Genomic DNA, 16,464 nt, shown 5'->3' on the forward strand with positions numbered 1-16,464 from the left:
GCTCACGAAGACCTAAGGCAATTTTGAGGAAGCCTATCATTGGAATATACAAGCCAAGTTATATAATGAAAATTTCCCACTAGCTATATGGTGGTGACAAAACGAGAGACTCTCAATCATGAAGATCATGGTGCTTAATATGCACAAGTGTGGAAAAGTGGTAGCATTGTCCCTTCTCTCTTTTTCTCTCTCTTTTTTTTGGTGGGCTCTTTGGCCTCTTTTTTTGGTGGGCATCTTTGGCCTCTTTTATTTCCTCACATGGGACAATGCTCCATCAATGATGATCATCACACTTTCAACTCAAAACTTAGAGCAACGATGACTCTATATGGAATGCCTTCGGTAGTGTACCGTGACAATGATCTAGCATGGCATAGACATTAGTGGAAACATCATGCTAGCTATCTTATGATCCTGCAATGGAAATGTAGACGTGGTGGAACATGTCATGGTGGTAGTTGCATGGCAATATATCTTGGAATGACTTTGAAAAATCCATAGTAGGTAGGTATGGTGGCTGTTTTGAGGGAGGCTAATGGTGGGTTTTGTGCACCGGCGAAAGTTCCACGACACTAAGAAGATAGTGATGGTGGAAGGTGAAAGTGCATCTAAACCATGGACTCAACATTAGTCATGAAGAACTCATATACTTGTTGCGAAATTTTTATTAGTAATCGAAACAAAGCATTCAACGCATACTCCTAGGGGAAGGGTTGGTAGGTATAAACCATCGCGCGATCCCGACCACCACGCAAAGGATGACAATCAAAAGACTAATCATGCTCAGACTTCATCAGATAGCGGTTCACCATACGTGCATGCTACCGGAATCACTAACTTCAACACAAGTATTTCTAGATCCACAACACCTTACTAGCATGACTTCAATATTACCAAAACCACAACTCAAAACTAATTGAGATGAATCAAACTTCTCTAACTATTCAATGTACATGAAGGTGGAAGTTTTCGTATCCCTTTGGATAACTACCCCTTTTGAGACTACTTTAAAAGCATAGATCAACTACCAAGCCACGCACCGCTGTGCTCTAAAAGATATAAGTGAAGCACATAGAGCAAAAGTATCTAGCTCAAAAGATATAAGTGAAGCACACGTGAGCTGAATTGTCCACCAAAGGATATAAGTGAAGCTCGACAAAATCATGGTGGGTGCATGTCCCTCTCTCTAGGTGTGCAGCAAGGATGATTGTGAAACAACAACAAAAAAGACTCCTATGATACAAGATGCTCCAAGCAAACCACATAACATGTGGTGAATAAAAATATAGCCCCAAGTAACGTTACCGATGGGATAAAGACGAAAGAGGGGATGCCTTCCCGGGGCATCCCCAAGCTTAGGCTTTTACGGCATCCTTGAATCTCTTGGGGTGCCTTGGGCATCCCCAAGCTTGAGCTCTTGCCACTCTTTATCTCTTTGTCCATAAGAACTTCACCCAAAACTTGAAAACTTCACAACACGAAACTTAAACAGAAACTCGTGATATCATTAGTATAAGAAAGCAAATCACCACTTCCTTAGGTACTGTAGCAAACTTAAATTCTACTTATGCTGATGTTGGGTTACTGTATTTTCAATCTTCCATGGCTACTACCCTCCGATACTATCCATAGTTTCATCCAAATAAGCAACCAACTCAACAAAAACAAAATCTGTTAACATCGGACCAGTCTGTAGCAATCTGTATACTTCGTATACTTCTGGTACTTCAAAAATTCTGAAACATTACTACAGTCTGAAGAAATTGCATAGAAATCATCAGCAAAAAAATCAACTCAAAATCTCTTATAGAATAAAAATGAAAATTCTTTTCGTGAGCAGAGAGTTTCTGTCTTTTTGCAGCATGATCAAACAATCATCACCAAGACTAATCATAACGGTTTTGCTTGGCACAAACACAAAAAGAAACACAAAAAACACAATCATAACAGAATTATGAAAGTGTGGAAAACACAAAAAAAAGGATAGATTCGTTGGGTTGCCTCCCAACAAGCGCTATCGTTTAATGCCCTTAGCTAGGCATTGATTTCAATGATGCTCACACAAAAGGTAAGGATTGAAACACAATGAGAGCATCATGGAGCAAATGTCTAGCACATTTAAGTCTAACCCACTTCCTATGCATAGGGATTTTGTGATCAAACAATTTATTGGAGCAAGAATCAACTAGCATAGGAAGGCAAAACAAGCATAGCTTCAAAAAATTCAACACATGGAGAGGAAGCTTGATACTATTGCAATGAGTAGAAGCATATGATCCTCTCTCATAGTAATTTTCAGTAGCATCATGAATGAATTCAACAATATAACCAGCACCTAAAGCATTCTTTTCATGATATACAAGCATAGAAATTTTACTACTCTCCACATAAGGAAATCTATTCTTAAGAATAGTAGAGGGAGTATCGTAAAAGACTTGAGCACTACAAATTGTGTCCACGGTGAAAAAGCAGGGTTTAGCAAAGGGGTTTTCGAAAGTATGACAAGTTTTATCATTCCTCTTCTTCAAAGCATAATTATCCTCACAATAATCATCATATATAGGGGGCATGCTTTCATAAAAATGATTTTGATCATTCAAAGTGGAAGAACTAAAATGATCATCTTCATCAAATATAATATCCCCAAGCTTGTGGCTTTGCATATCATTAGCATCATGGGTATTCAAAGACGTCATGCTAAGAACATTGCAATCATGCTCATCATTCACATATTCTATGCCAAGCATTCTATGTAATTCTTCTTTCAGCACTTGAGCACAATTTTCCTTCCCATCATGCTCACGAAAGACATTGAAAAGATGGAGCATATGAGGCATCCTCAATTCCATTTTTTTGTAGTTTTCTAGCGAAAGAACAAGAAACAAAAAGATTCGATTGTAAGATCTAAAGATATACCTTCAAGCGCTAACCTCCCCGGCAATGGCGCCAGAAAAGAGCTTCGTTGACGGGGTGTTAGTGCCGCTTACCTTCCCTCCCCGGCAACGGCGCCAGAAAAGAGCTTGATGTCTACTATGCAACCTTCTCCTTGTAGATGTTGTTGGGCCTCCAAGCGCAGAGGTTTGTAGGACAGTAGCAATTTTCCGTCAAGTGGGTGACCTAAGGTTTATCAATCTGCGGGAGGCGTAGGATGAAGATGGTCTCTCTGAAGCAACCCTGCAACCAAATAACAAAGAGTCTCTTGTGTCCCCAACACACCCAATACAATGGTAAGTTCTATAGGTGCACTAGTTCGGCGAAGAGATGGTGATACAAGTGCAATATGGATGGTAGATATAGGTTTTTTTAATCTGAAATTACAAAAACAGCAAGGTAACAAGTGGTAAAAGTGAGCACGAACGGTATTGCAATGCGTGGAAACAAGGCCTAGGGTTCATACTTTCACTAGTGAAGTTCTCTCAACAATGATAACATAATTGGATCATATAACTAGCCATCAACATGCAACAAAGAGTCACTCCAAAGTCACTAATAGCGGAGAACAAACAAAGAGATTATTGTCGGGTACGAAACCACCACAAAGTTATTCTTTCTGATCAATCTATTCAACAGTCCGTAGTAAAATAACACGAAGCTATTCTTTCCGTTCGATCCATCATAGAGTTCGTACTAGAATAACACCTTAAGATACATATGAACCAAGACCCTAATGTCACCTAGATACTCCATTGTCACCTCAAGTATCCGTGGGCATGATTATATGATATGCATCACATAATCTCAGAATCATCTATTCAACCAACACATAGAACTTCAAAGAGTGCCCCAAAGTTTCTACTAGAGAGTCAAAACGTGTGCCAACCCCTGTGCATAGGTTCCCAATGGCACGAACCCGCAAGTTGATCACCAAAACATACATCAAGTACTCACATGAATCCACATGTGCCAACCCATATGCATAGGTTCCCAATTGTCACAAATCCGCAAGTTGATCACAGCAGATAGACACGTGCAAGACATACATCAAGTGTTCTCAAAGACTCAATCCGATAAGATAACTCCAAAGGGGAAACTCAATTCATTACAAGAAGGAGAGGGGGAAGAACATTATAAGATCCAACTATAGTAGCAAAGCCCATGGTACATCGAGATCAAGACATCTCAAGAACACGAGAGAGAGAGAGATCAAACACATAGCTACTGGTACATACCCTCAGCCCCGAGGGAGAACTACTCCCTCCTCGTCATGGAGATCGCCGGGATGATGAATATGGCCACCGGAGATGGATTCTCCCTCCGACAGGGTGCCAAAACGGGCTCCAGATTGGTTTTTGGTGGCTACAGAGGCTTGCCGCGGCGGAACTCCCGATCTAGGTTTCTTTTTGGAGGTTTCTGAATTTATAGGAATTTATGGCGGTGGAATTACGTCGGTTGGGCCCACGAGGAGGTCACAAGCCTGCGCGCCACCACTGGGGGGGTGGCAGTGTGAGGGCTTGTGACTCCCTCGTGGCCCATCTGGCCTTCTCCCAAAGCTTCAGGGGTCTCTTTTGGTCCAAAAAAAATCATCGTAAAGTTTCATTCCATTTGGACTCCGTCTGAAAATAGGCCAAAATCACGGAAAAACAGAAACTGGCACTTGGCACTCAGTTAATAAGTTAGTCCCAAAAAAGATATAAAATAGCATATTCATGCATATAAAACATCCAAAGTTGACAAGATAATAGCATGGAACCATCGAAAATTATAGATACGTTGGAGACGTATCAAGGTTTAGCAATTCTAGCAGCATCTTCACATAATTGAATATCATGTCCCTCAACATCGTCGGATAGAAGATCTTTGATAATAGCAATGCTAGGTTCAACTCTAATTTGCTCAGGGGGTGTAGGTGTTCTAATATAGCCTCTACGTATCATAGTTGTAGCTTTAGAATGATCCTTTATCCTAACAGGGAAAGGTGGTTTCTCAATGTAAGCACTCGGAACAATAGGATCATTATAGGCAATGACTCTCTCTTCAACTGGATTGGTTTAACTACATTGACTTCTAAAGGAGGATGATATTTAAACCAGTTCTCTTTGGGGAGATCAATATGAGCAGCAAAGGATTCACACAATGAAGCTACTATCTCAGAGTCAAGTCCATACTTAGGGCTAAAGTCATAAAAAGTATTTGTTTCAACAAAGGATTTAACGCAATCAAACGTGAAATTCATACCTAACTCCTTACCTTCTTCAAGCTCCCAATCTTCATAGTTGCGTTTAATTCTCTCCAATAAATTCCATCTGAAGTCAATATCTCTCTTCATAAAAGAACTGGTACAAGAATTGTCAAGCATGGTGCGATCATCATGAGAAAGCCGAGCATAGAAGTTCTGAATGATAATTTCTCTCGAGAGCTCATGGTTGGGGCATGAATATAACATTGATTTAAGCCTCCCCCAAGCTTGAGCGATACTTTCTCTGTCACGAGGCCAAAAATTATAAATATAATTCCGATCACGATGTACTAAATGCATAGGATAAAACTTTTGATGAAATTCCTATTTCAACCGATTGTAGTCCCATGATCCAGTATCATCACATAGCCTATACCATGTCAACGCCTTATCCTTCAAAGATAAAGGAAAGACCTTCTTCTTGACCTCATCCTCGGGCAAACCTGCAAGCTTAAATAAACCAAAAACTTCATCTACATAGATTAGATGCAAGTCTGGATGTGATGTTCCATCTCCTGTAAAAGGATTAGCCAGCAGTTTCCCAAGCATACCCGAAGGAAGTTCAAAGCAAATATTTTCAGTAGGTGCAGCAGGTTGAGGAGCAACTCTTTGTGCTTCCGTTCGAGGTGAAGATACCCCGAACAAGCCCCTCAAAGGATTAGTATCCATAGTGACAAGTGACAATAAATTTCAGCACACTATATGAATGTTTCGTTACCAAGTTCCACTTACCAAAGGCGCTTCACTCCCCGGCAACGGCGTCAGAAAAGAGTCTTCATGACCCACAAGTATAGGGGATCAATCGTAGTCCTTTCGATAACTAAGAGTGTCGAACCCAACGAGAAGCAGAAGGATCTGGCAAGTGGTTTTCAGCAAGGTAAAATCTGCACGCACTAAAATTATCGGTAACAAGTGATTGTGTGGTGAGATGATTAGTAGCAAGCAACAAGTAACAAAAGTAGAAATAGTGCAGAAAAGTGGCCCAATCCCTTGTGTAGCAAGGGACAAGCCTGGACAAAGTCTTATAGGAGGAAAAACGCTCCCGAGGACACACGGGAATTTCTGTCATGCTAGTTTTCATCATGTTCATATGATTCACATTCGTTACTTTGATAGTTTGATATGTGGGTGGACCGGCACTTGCATACTGCCCTTACTTGGACAACCATCCCACTTATGATTAACCCCTCTCGCAAGCATCCGCAACTACGAAAGAAGAATTAAGACAAAGTCTAACCATAGCATTAAACTAGTGGATCCAAATCAGCCCCTTACGAAGCAGCGCATAAACTAGGATTTAAGCTTCTGTCACTCTAGCAACCCATCATCTACTTACTACTTCCCAATGACTTCCTCTAGGCCCGAATAATGGTGAAGTGTTATGTAGTCGATGTTCATATAACACCACTAGAGGAAAAACAACATACAACACATCAAAATATCGAACGAATACCAAATTCACATGACTACTATTAGCATGACTTATCCCATGTCCTCAGGAACAAAAGTAACTACTCACAAAGCATAATCATATTCATGACCAGAGAGGTAATGAGTAGCATCAAGGATCTGAACATAAACTCTTCCACCAAATAATCCAACTAGCATCAACTACAAAGAGTAATCAACACTACTAGCAACCTTACAAGTACCAATTGGAGTCGCGAGACGGAGATTGGTTACAACTGATGAACTAGGGTTTGGAGATGGGATGGTGCCGATGAAGATGTTGATTGTGATGAGTCCCCTCCGATGAGAGGAGTGTTGGTGATGACGATGGCGACGATTTCCCCCTCCGGGAGGGAAGTTTCCCCGGCAGGATCGTCCTGCCGGAGCTCTAGATTGGTTCTGCTCAAGTTCCGCCTCGTGGCGGCGGGGAATCCACGAAAAAGCTCCTCCTTGGTTTTTTTTCTGGACGAAACCCTTCATATAGTAGAAGAGGGGGGGACAGTGGGCCAGCAGGCTGCCCACAAGCCCCCTAGGCGCGACCAGGGGGTGGTCTCGCCTAGCAGGCTTGTGGCCACCTGTTGGCGCCCCTCTAGCGCTTCTTCGGCCCAGTATTTTTTATAAATCAGGAAAAAAATCCTCGTTCATTTTTACGACGTTTGGAGTTGCGCAGAATAGGTATCTCAAACTTGCTCCACTTTCAGGCTAGAATTCCAGCTACCGGAATTCTCCCTCTTCATGTAAACCTTGCAAAATAAGAGAGAAAAGGCATAAGTATTGTACCATGAAGTGAAATAACAGCCCAAGAAGCGATAAATATCAACGTGAAAACATGATGCAAAATGTACGTATCAGCTCCCACATGTTCCACGATGATCTCATCGGATGAACCCCGATGTGGGGGATTCAATCAATACCGTATGCAATTCCCTTTGTCTACCGGTATGACACTTGCCCGAGCTTCGATCATCGGTATCCCTATACCTTGTTAAATGTCGTTACCGGCAAGTCTCTTTACTCGCTCCGTAACACATCATCACGTGGCTAACTCCTTAGTCACATTTAGCTTAGTATGATGATGCATTACCGAGTGGGCCCAGAGATACCTCTCCATCACGCGGAGTGAAAAATCCCAGTCTCGATTCATACCAACCCAAGAGACAATTTCCGAGATACCTGCAGTGCACCTTTATAATCACCCAGCTAAGTTGTGACGTTTGATACACCCAAAGCACTCCTACGGTATCCGGGAGTTGCACCATCTCATGGTATAAGGAAATGATACCTGACATTAGAAAAGCTTTACCAGACGAACAATACGATCTACTGCTATGCTTAGGATTGGGTCTTGTACATCACATTATTCTCCTACTGATGTGATCCCGTTATCAATGACGTCCAATGTCCATGATCAGGAAACTATGATCATCTATTGATCAACGAGCTAGCCAACTAGAGGCTCACTAGGGACACATTGTGATCTATTTATTCACACATGTATTACGGTTTCCGGTTAATACAATTATAGCATGAATAATAGGCAATTAACATGGACTAGGAAATATAATAATAACCACTTTATTATTGCCACTAGGGCATATTTCCAACACTCCCACCTCCTTGGTCGTCACCCCTTGCTCCTATATAAGTAGACCAATTTAGTACCTTTTTGCCAGGGATTTGTTTAGTTAATGGTTAGCCATTGTAACTTCGTGTACTTGCTTGCGTCCAATGACCAGACCAAGACCGCTTTCAGATCCCCACCCTTATCAATACTTCATATATATTAGCAATATTCCGATTGCTTTTATCATATTCTTTCTTGTTCTTCGATTACTTGCAGGAGGAGACCATCGTGGTCAGGTTGATCGTGCTCCTGCATGGTCAATAACCTATTGGTGTTAGTTTAGCGATTGCTAAGGCACAACATCATGCACGTTCGTAGTCGGATAATCAAATCCATCTCCACCAAATCGATAGCCACAATCTCATCGAAATATCGGGACCCTCGCCTCTATCAAGTGAAGAATATTTTATGGATAGATTTTGAGGAGGATTAAACCATGATATTCAGGAGATACTAATTCATGAAAAGTGTTATCCTATGGATCGTTTGTTTCGTCTTGCTTACAAAGCTGAAAAGGAAATAAAATGACGTGTTTCCCACAAGGAGAACGAGCGCAAGGTGCATATTCCAAGAGTTCATATGGTTGTTCCTTCAACTACTAGGCATATGATGACAACCACATCAATTGTTGTGAGGGCCATACCACCTTCACCATGTGACACGTTACCATCGACAGTGCCTACATCATCTCATAAGAGATAATGATAAATTTACTTATCTTCTACCTCCACATGAGTATGATGAATGCCTTGTCAATTGCAATGTACCCTGTGATAAGCTACCCATTACTTTGGTCACACCCCCTATTTTAGAGGACTATATTCATGATTTGACTTTGCCATGTGATCAAATAACTACAATATCAACAATGTTGAGTGAACCCATTGAGTTAACTATTGATGAGAAAGAACCATATGAATTAGAGAATAAATCAAACTTGCGTCAAATATTTTTAAAAATAATTGTGCCAATGTTTAATCATTTTGATATGACCTCTAATCTTTGTGATGATTCTATGAAAAATGGCTTGTTGCATGTTTGTTTATTTAAGAATGTTGTAGCATGTAAATTTGAAACAATGAAAGTGTATTCACCAATGTTAGGATGGTTTAATGATGAACATTGTCAATCTTTTGATATGAATAAGGACTTCATTTATATGTGCAAACTGAGTGCAATATTTTCATGCCTTCTACTTCTTCTGATAATATTTTGGCTTTATATTTCATAACGTATGAAAGTTACTCATGTATACATGTGTCATATGTGAAAAAACAAGGGAAGTAAAAATGGATGACAAATTCATATACAACATGTATGCTTTGCCTCTTTTGTTGGCCATATTTCAGATTAAGCAACGCCGATGACGGCTTTCTTTTCAAGAAGAGAGGATGATGAGTACATGGCTGCCTTGGATATGACCAAACATATTTCATATTTGCATATTTGTGAGGTGATTTATTATAATAATTATGCAATAATTTATTTATGTTAACCGGAACAAAAACACTTCACCTATTTGTACTCCATGCCTAAATGCAGAATTGTCAAGCGCTTGCACGAACCACGTGTGAAGATAAAGAAAGAGGAAATGATTAGGTGTTGTTCAAGAAGTCCTCTCACATCAAATAAAATGATTATGTGTTGTTCAAGAATTTTCTCACGGCAGTTTTAGCCCAAGAGAAGATAAAGTTCAAGTCTCTCACGTTCTGAACTCAGATTTGGACTACACAGACACACCTGTCTCAAAACATCGACAACGTTTACATACGGACTCCGAATTGGGTGATTATTTTTTTGGGAAAATCTATTTAGTAGCGTGCACATGGATGTCTTCTTGTGCAGTGGCATGCAAACACGCAGACTCTCCATCGCATGGCTAGGGAAAGAAATCCCACATAGCATGGGAGTCACACGTAAGCGTAAATGCGTAACTGGACTGCTTTTCTACTACATGCTCATTCAATTCTGATGCATATGTGTAGCATGCATGGTCAACTTTATTACTACATCTAGTAATCACAAGTAGGCTTGCAGGCTATAGTACCTCCTATAGATAAAGTAATACCTACAGTTGGATAGGCATTGTATGAGGCAGCTTTATCTGCTCACATAGAAAAACTTTGGCCTACCAATAAAAAATATTGACCGTATACATAAGGTTTTGCAATGCTCACATCTCGCTTGTCCACCTTTAGTTTGATACTGAAACTCAAATTAGCAAGACTAGTAAATTACCCCGGAAAACTAATAATGTATCCTCTACTATTAATATAGCAAGTAAGTATAATAAATTTTACAAGTAAGTATAATGGCAAGGGCATAATAAAGTATAATGTGGCGAATAAAATAAATAAATCCAACAAGTAAGTATAATGACAAGTGGCAAAGCTAAGCTCTAATATGAAATAAATTTGACAATGAAGTACAATAATTTTGACAAGTAAGTACAATGGCAAGGACATAATTAAACTGTAATGTGAAAAACCAGCACAATAAATCCAACAAGTATAATGTCAAGTGGCAAGTTAATTTGTCAGTATGATAAAAAAATTGACAAGTAAGTCCAATAAATTTGACAAGTAGGTATAATAGTAAGGGCATAATTAAACTATAATGTGGCAAGTAAGTCCAATAAATTTGACAAGTATAATAGCAAGGACATAGTCAAACTATAATGTGGCAAGTAAGATCAATACATTATAATATCAAGGTCATAATTAAACTGTAATGTGGCAAGTAAGCACAATGAATCCAAAAAGTAATTATAAAGTCAAGTGGCAAAGCAAAATTGTTAATATGACAAGTAAGTACAATAAATTTTATAAGTAAATATGACAAAAAAAATCAGTAAGTACAATATGTGGAAAGCACCAATGAAAATATTTCTTGAAATATAACAATATAGGATCTTGTTTCAAAGAATTGGTCATCATTCATACCAATGTTTTGGGAGATAAATAGTTCACTTATCAATTTTTTGTAAAGTAGATAAGTGCATAGATAAGAAAATAGTGACATGATGTTCTTAGCATAGGGTAGTACTAGTAGCAATTTTGTCTTGAAAGAAAAAAATCTTGCTGCACTACATGCATGTGATGCCATCTCACATGTGAGAGAGGGTGAAACCGATGGCAACCTTATGCATGCATCAATGCATGGGTATGTCCCACCCTAGGGCATGGGAGCGACGACCGTTTTTGCGCCGGACGACTCGCTAGCGACCCCTACACGGGAGTGCGAATATGCGGCCCCACTACGTAGTGGTGTCCTTTTTTTGTTTGAAAGTAGATTTTATCTACGTTCCAGCCCAATTGGAATCACTTTAAAATTCGTCTGGAGCATGGAGATAATGACGAAACAATTTGAGGTTGCATCAGAACTCGAGTCAAACTATAACTCCAAAGGTGTTGCATCAACTCCACTTGGGCCCATGGGCCTTGTACGACCTAGAGTTGGTTTTAGGCTGCCTTGGGACGGCTTCCCACCTTCTTAGCCGCCACCCCTTGCTCCTATATAAGTAGATCAACCTAGCATCTTTTTGTTGGGGCTTTGTTTAGTTAAAAGTTAGCCATTCCAACTTCGTGTACTTCGTTTGTGTCCAACGACCAGACCAAGACCGCTTTGAGATCCCCACTGTTAGAGTATATTTCTCCATATGTGGTTTTGGTAATTGATGACAATCCCTATGCACTAATGGTTGCCTTTCGAAGGACTTGTGCATAGGCACTTCTTGAAGTCCATCTGTTGGTTTCAAGGAATTTATATGATAATCAAGGTGGTATTCAAAGTATTATCCAAAGATTGGTCATAAAGACACAAGGTTGATCAAGACTAAGCAGAGCGTAAATCAAGATGATCAACACACAAAGTGTACAAGATGTACTGAGAGGGATCAAGTGATCCCATGGTATGGTAAGCATCATCCATAAGACTTTTGTGTACTACCCATGGTCTTCGTGAGAGTTCTATGTGGGGTTAGGTGTGTTTCCATGGGTTTGCGTCAAGAGGAAGATCGCATTCAACCTATGAAGGATGACATCAAGTGGTGATCGTCATCAAGATTGCGATGTGCAAGTTCAAGTGGAGCATCACGAAGATATCATGCTTGAAGCTTTCCATCCATTGTGGTGGCAACAAACTTGTGAATATGTGCTTAAGAGTGGCACACGCATAGTGAGTATGGGGGAGCAATCAACTAGTCTTCTTCAAACCAACACAATCAAGAAAGGTGGTCCATCTTGAGGAAGCCAAGATCATCATCATCTAGCTCAAGAGGACCAGATGCAACGTATAGGTTTGCCCTTGATAGGTTTTCTATTTTAGGATAGATTGTTGTAATGTCAAGGGGGGCTCTCAGGTGAGTAGCTTGATCGTATCGTTTGTTGAGAGCTCAAACCATTTGCATCCTTGCATCATATTTCTTGGTTCTTGTTTGGTGTTTCTCTTTGTTAGTTTTAGAGCTTATGGTCATCTTCATGACAAGCTTGAGTTCATCGAAAATGGAGTCCATATGCATCGTTTATGATGTTTTCGATGTTGGAAGTTTTTACGGGTTCTTCATTCATAGAGGTCACATCTCTATATCAATGGAATTTTCATAACTGCATGTTCTTAATATTTCCAATAGATGTTTGGATAGCTCTTGTCATTTTGAATCCAACAAGCTTGAGTTTGCTCGATTCGGAGCTCGTATGCGAAAGTTATGGCACTTTCAGTGGCCAGCGGTAGTACCGCAGGTGCCAGCGGTAGTAGTTTTTTACTAGCGCTCTCTGGTGGTAGTACCATCCGGTACTACCGTGCTGTCGGACTTTTGCACAACCGTAGCCTCAGAGGTGGTAGGCACGTAAGTAATTTTTTACTACCGTGGTTGGCAAACCTACCGTGCGGTAGTACCGCTCCTAGCAGTGGTAGTACCGCTCTGCTTGGGCTGTGAGTGGGGGTAACCATTGGATTCTTTCCACCACTATATAAAGGAGGTCTTCTTCCCCACAGGACTTATCCATCCGTTGAGCTCATATTCTTCCCCCATTGTTGACCTTCTTAGAGCTTTCTAACTCTCAATCCGTCCAATGATTCTTGCTAGTTCTTGAGAGAAAAGAGAGAGGAGATCTAGATCCACATCTCCACCAATCACTTTCTTATCTATCTGAGGGGAACCCCTTGGATCTTGATCTTGGAGTTCTTTGTGAGCTCCTTGTTCTTCCTCTCATATTTCTCCACAACTTTTGTTGTTGTGGAGGGATTTGAGTATGAGGGACTTGACCACTTCATGTGTTCTTGCCATTGCATTAGTTGCATCGGTTTGAGTTCTCCACGGTGATATGTGGATGTGAGAAGTTGAGAAGCTTATTACCCTCGGGTACTTGGTATCCCTAGAGATTGTTCTTCGTGGATGCTTTGGCATCCTAGAAGCTTGGTGGTGCCTCGGATCTCAATCATTGTGGTGTAAAGCTCCGGGCAAGCGTCCAGGTCTCCAATTAAGTTGTCGAGATTGCCCCGAGCATTTGTGATCACCTCGAAGCCATATGCCATTGTGGTGAAGCTTCTTGGTGTTGTTGGGAGCCTCCAATTAAGCTATGGAGATTGCCCCAACCTTGTTTGTACGGGTTAGATGACCGCCCTCAATGGTCCCTTAGTGGAATCACGGAGTCTTGCATTGTGCGAGGGCGTGAGGAGATTACGGTGGCCTTAGTGGCATCTTGGGGAGCATTGTGCCTCCACACCGGTCCAAACGGAGTTTAATATCCGCAAGGGTGTGAACTTCGGGATACATCGTCGTCTCCGCGTGCCTCGGTTATCTCTTACTCGAACCCTTTACTTATGCATTTTACTTTGTGATATCCATATCGGTTCTTGTCATATATCTTGCTATCACTTAGTTGTTTATCTTGCTTAGCATAAGTTGTTGGTGCACATAGATGAGCCTAGTTGTTTTAGGTTTTGTGCTTGAAAAATTAAACGTTAGTTTTATTATGCATTTGTTCAAGCCTAAACCATAATTATTTTAAAGCGCCTATTCACCCCCCTCTAGGCGACGTCCACGTCCTTTCACCCACCCTTATCAATACTTCATATACATTCGCAATATTCAGATAGCTTTTATCATATTCTTGCTTCTTCTTCGATTGCTTGCAAGAAGAGACCTTCGTGGTCACGCTGATTGTGCTCCGACATGGTCAATAACCTCTTGGAATCGGTTTAGCGATTGCTAAGGCGCAACGTCGTGCATGTTTGTAGTCGGATCATCAAAGTCGTCTCCACCGAATCGATAGCCATCATCTCATCAAAAGATCGGGACCCTCGCCTCTATCAGTACTAGTATTCCGTAACTGTCGCCTATGCTCGATCTCCTGCTGAGCGTAGCGGGTTGGCTCAAGAGTGTCTCATCCTAGGACCGGCTGTTTTTGTTGTTGTTTTTACTAGGTTATTGATGACCCACAAGTATAGGGGATCAATCGTAGTCCTTTCGATAAGTAAGAGTGTTGAACCCAACGAGGAGCAGAAGGCTCTGATAAACGGTTTTCAGCAAGGTAATAACTGCAAGCACTGAAAGTAGCGGTAACAAGTGATGGTGTAGTGAGGTGAAACGTAGCAAGCGAAAAGTAACAAGTAACAAGTAGTAGCAATGGTGCAGCAAGTGGCCCAATCCCTTTTGTAGCAAGGGACAAGCCTGAACAAAGTCTTATAGGACGAAAAACACTCCCGAGGACACACGTGAATTTCTGTCATGCTAGTTTCATCATGTTCATATGATTCGCGTTCGTTACTTTGATAGTTTGATATGTGGGTGGACCGACGCTTGGGTACTGCCCTTACTTGGACAAGCATCCCACTTATGATTAACCCCTCTCGCAAGCATCCGCAACTACGAAAGAAGAATTAAGACAACGTCTAACCATAGCATTAAACTAGTGGATCCAAATCAACCCCTTACGAAGCAACGCATAGACTGGGGTTTAACCTTCTGTCACTCCAGCAACCCATCATCTACTTACTACTCCCCAATGCCTTCCTCTAGGCCCAAATATGGTGAAGTGTTATGTAGTCGACATTCGCATAACACCACTAGAGGAAAAGACAACATACAACATATCAAAATACCGAACGAATGTCAAATTCACATGACTATTATCAGCATGACTTATCCCATGTCCTCAGGAACAAAGTAACTACTCACAAAACATAATCATAATCATGATCAGAGGTGTAATGAATAGAATAAAGGATATGAACATAAACTCTTCCACCAAGTAATCCAACTAGCATCAACTACAAAGAGTAATCAACACTACTAGTAACCTTACAAGTACCAATCGGAGTCGCGAGACGGAGATTGGTTACAAGAGATGAACTAGGGATTGGAGAGGAGATGGTGTTGATGAAGATTTTGATGAAGATGTCTTCCCTCCGACGAGAGGAGTGTTGGTAATGACGATGGCGATGATTTCCCCCTCCGGGAGGGAAGTTTCCCCGGCAGGATCGTCCTACCGGAGCTCTAGATTGGATCTGCTCAAGTTCCGCCTCGTGGCGGCGGCGAAACCACGAAAAAGCTCTCGATTGATTTTTTCTGGAACGAAACCCTTCATATAGCAAAAGAGGGGAGCCCGTGGGCCGTTAGGGAGCCCACAAACTTGCTAGCCGCCACGAGGGGGTGGCGGCTACCAGGCTTGTGGCGCCCTGGTAGCTCCCCTCTAGTACTTCTTTAGCCCAGTATTTTTTATATAATCCTAAAAAATTCCACGTTACTTTTCAGGGCATTTGGAGATGTGCAGAATAGTGGACTAAGATTTGCTCCTTTTCCAGTCCAGAATTCCAGCTGCCTGAATTCTCCCTCTTCAAATAAACTTTGCAAAGTAAGAGAGAAAAGGCATAAATATGGTACCACAAAGTAATATAACAGCCCATAAAGCAATAAATATCAACATGAAAGCATGATGCAAAATGGGCGTATCAACTCCCCCAAGCCTAGACCTCGCTTGTCCTCAAGCAAAAACCAAGTTCCATAAACATGTCCACATGTTTAGGGACGAAGGTGTCGATAAAACATAATACAAACATGAGGGCATCATGATCACACATAGAACATCAATACATCATACAGATTCTTATGGGAAAGTAACAATTCCTTCACAAAATAAAGTATGAAGCAAAAACCTTACCGAGAAGTAACCAACAACAGTCCATAGTCATTGAAGCAATTGCAATTTATCAT

Source organism: Hordeum vulgare, chromosome 6H, assembly GCF_904849725.1.
Source record: "Hordeum vulgare subsp. vulgare chromosome 6H, MorexV3_pseudomolecules_assembly, whole genome shotgun sequence".
Classification (NCBI taxonomy): Eukaryota; Viridiplantae; Streptophyta; class Magnoliopsida; order Poales; family Poaceae; genus Hordeum; species Hordeum vulgare.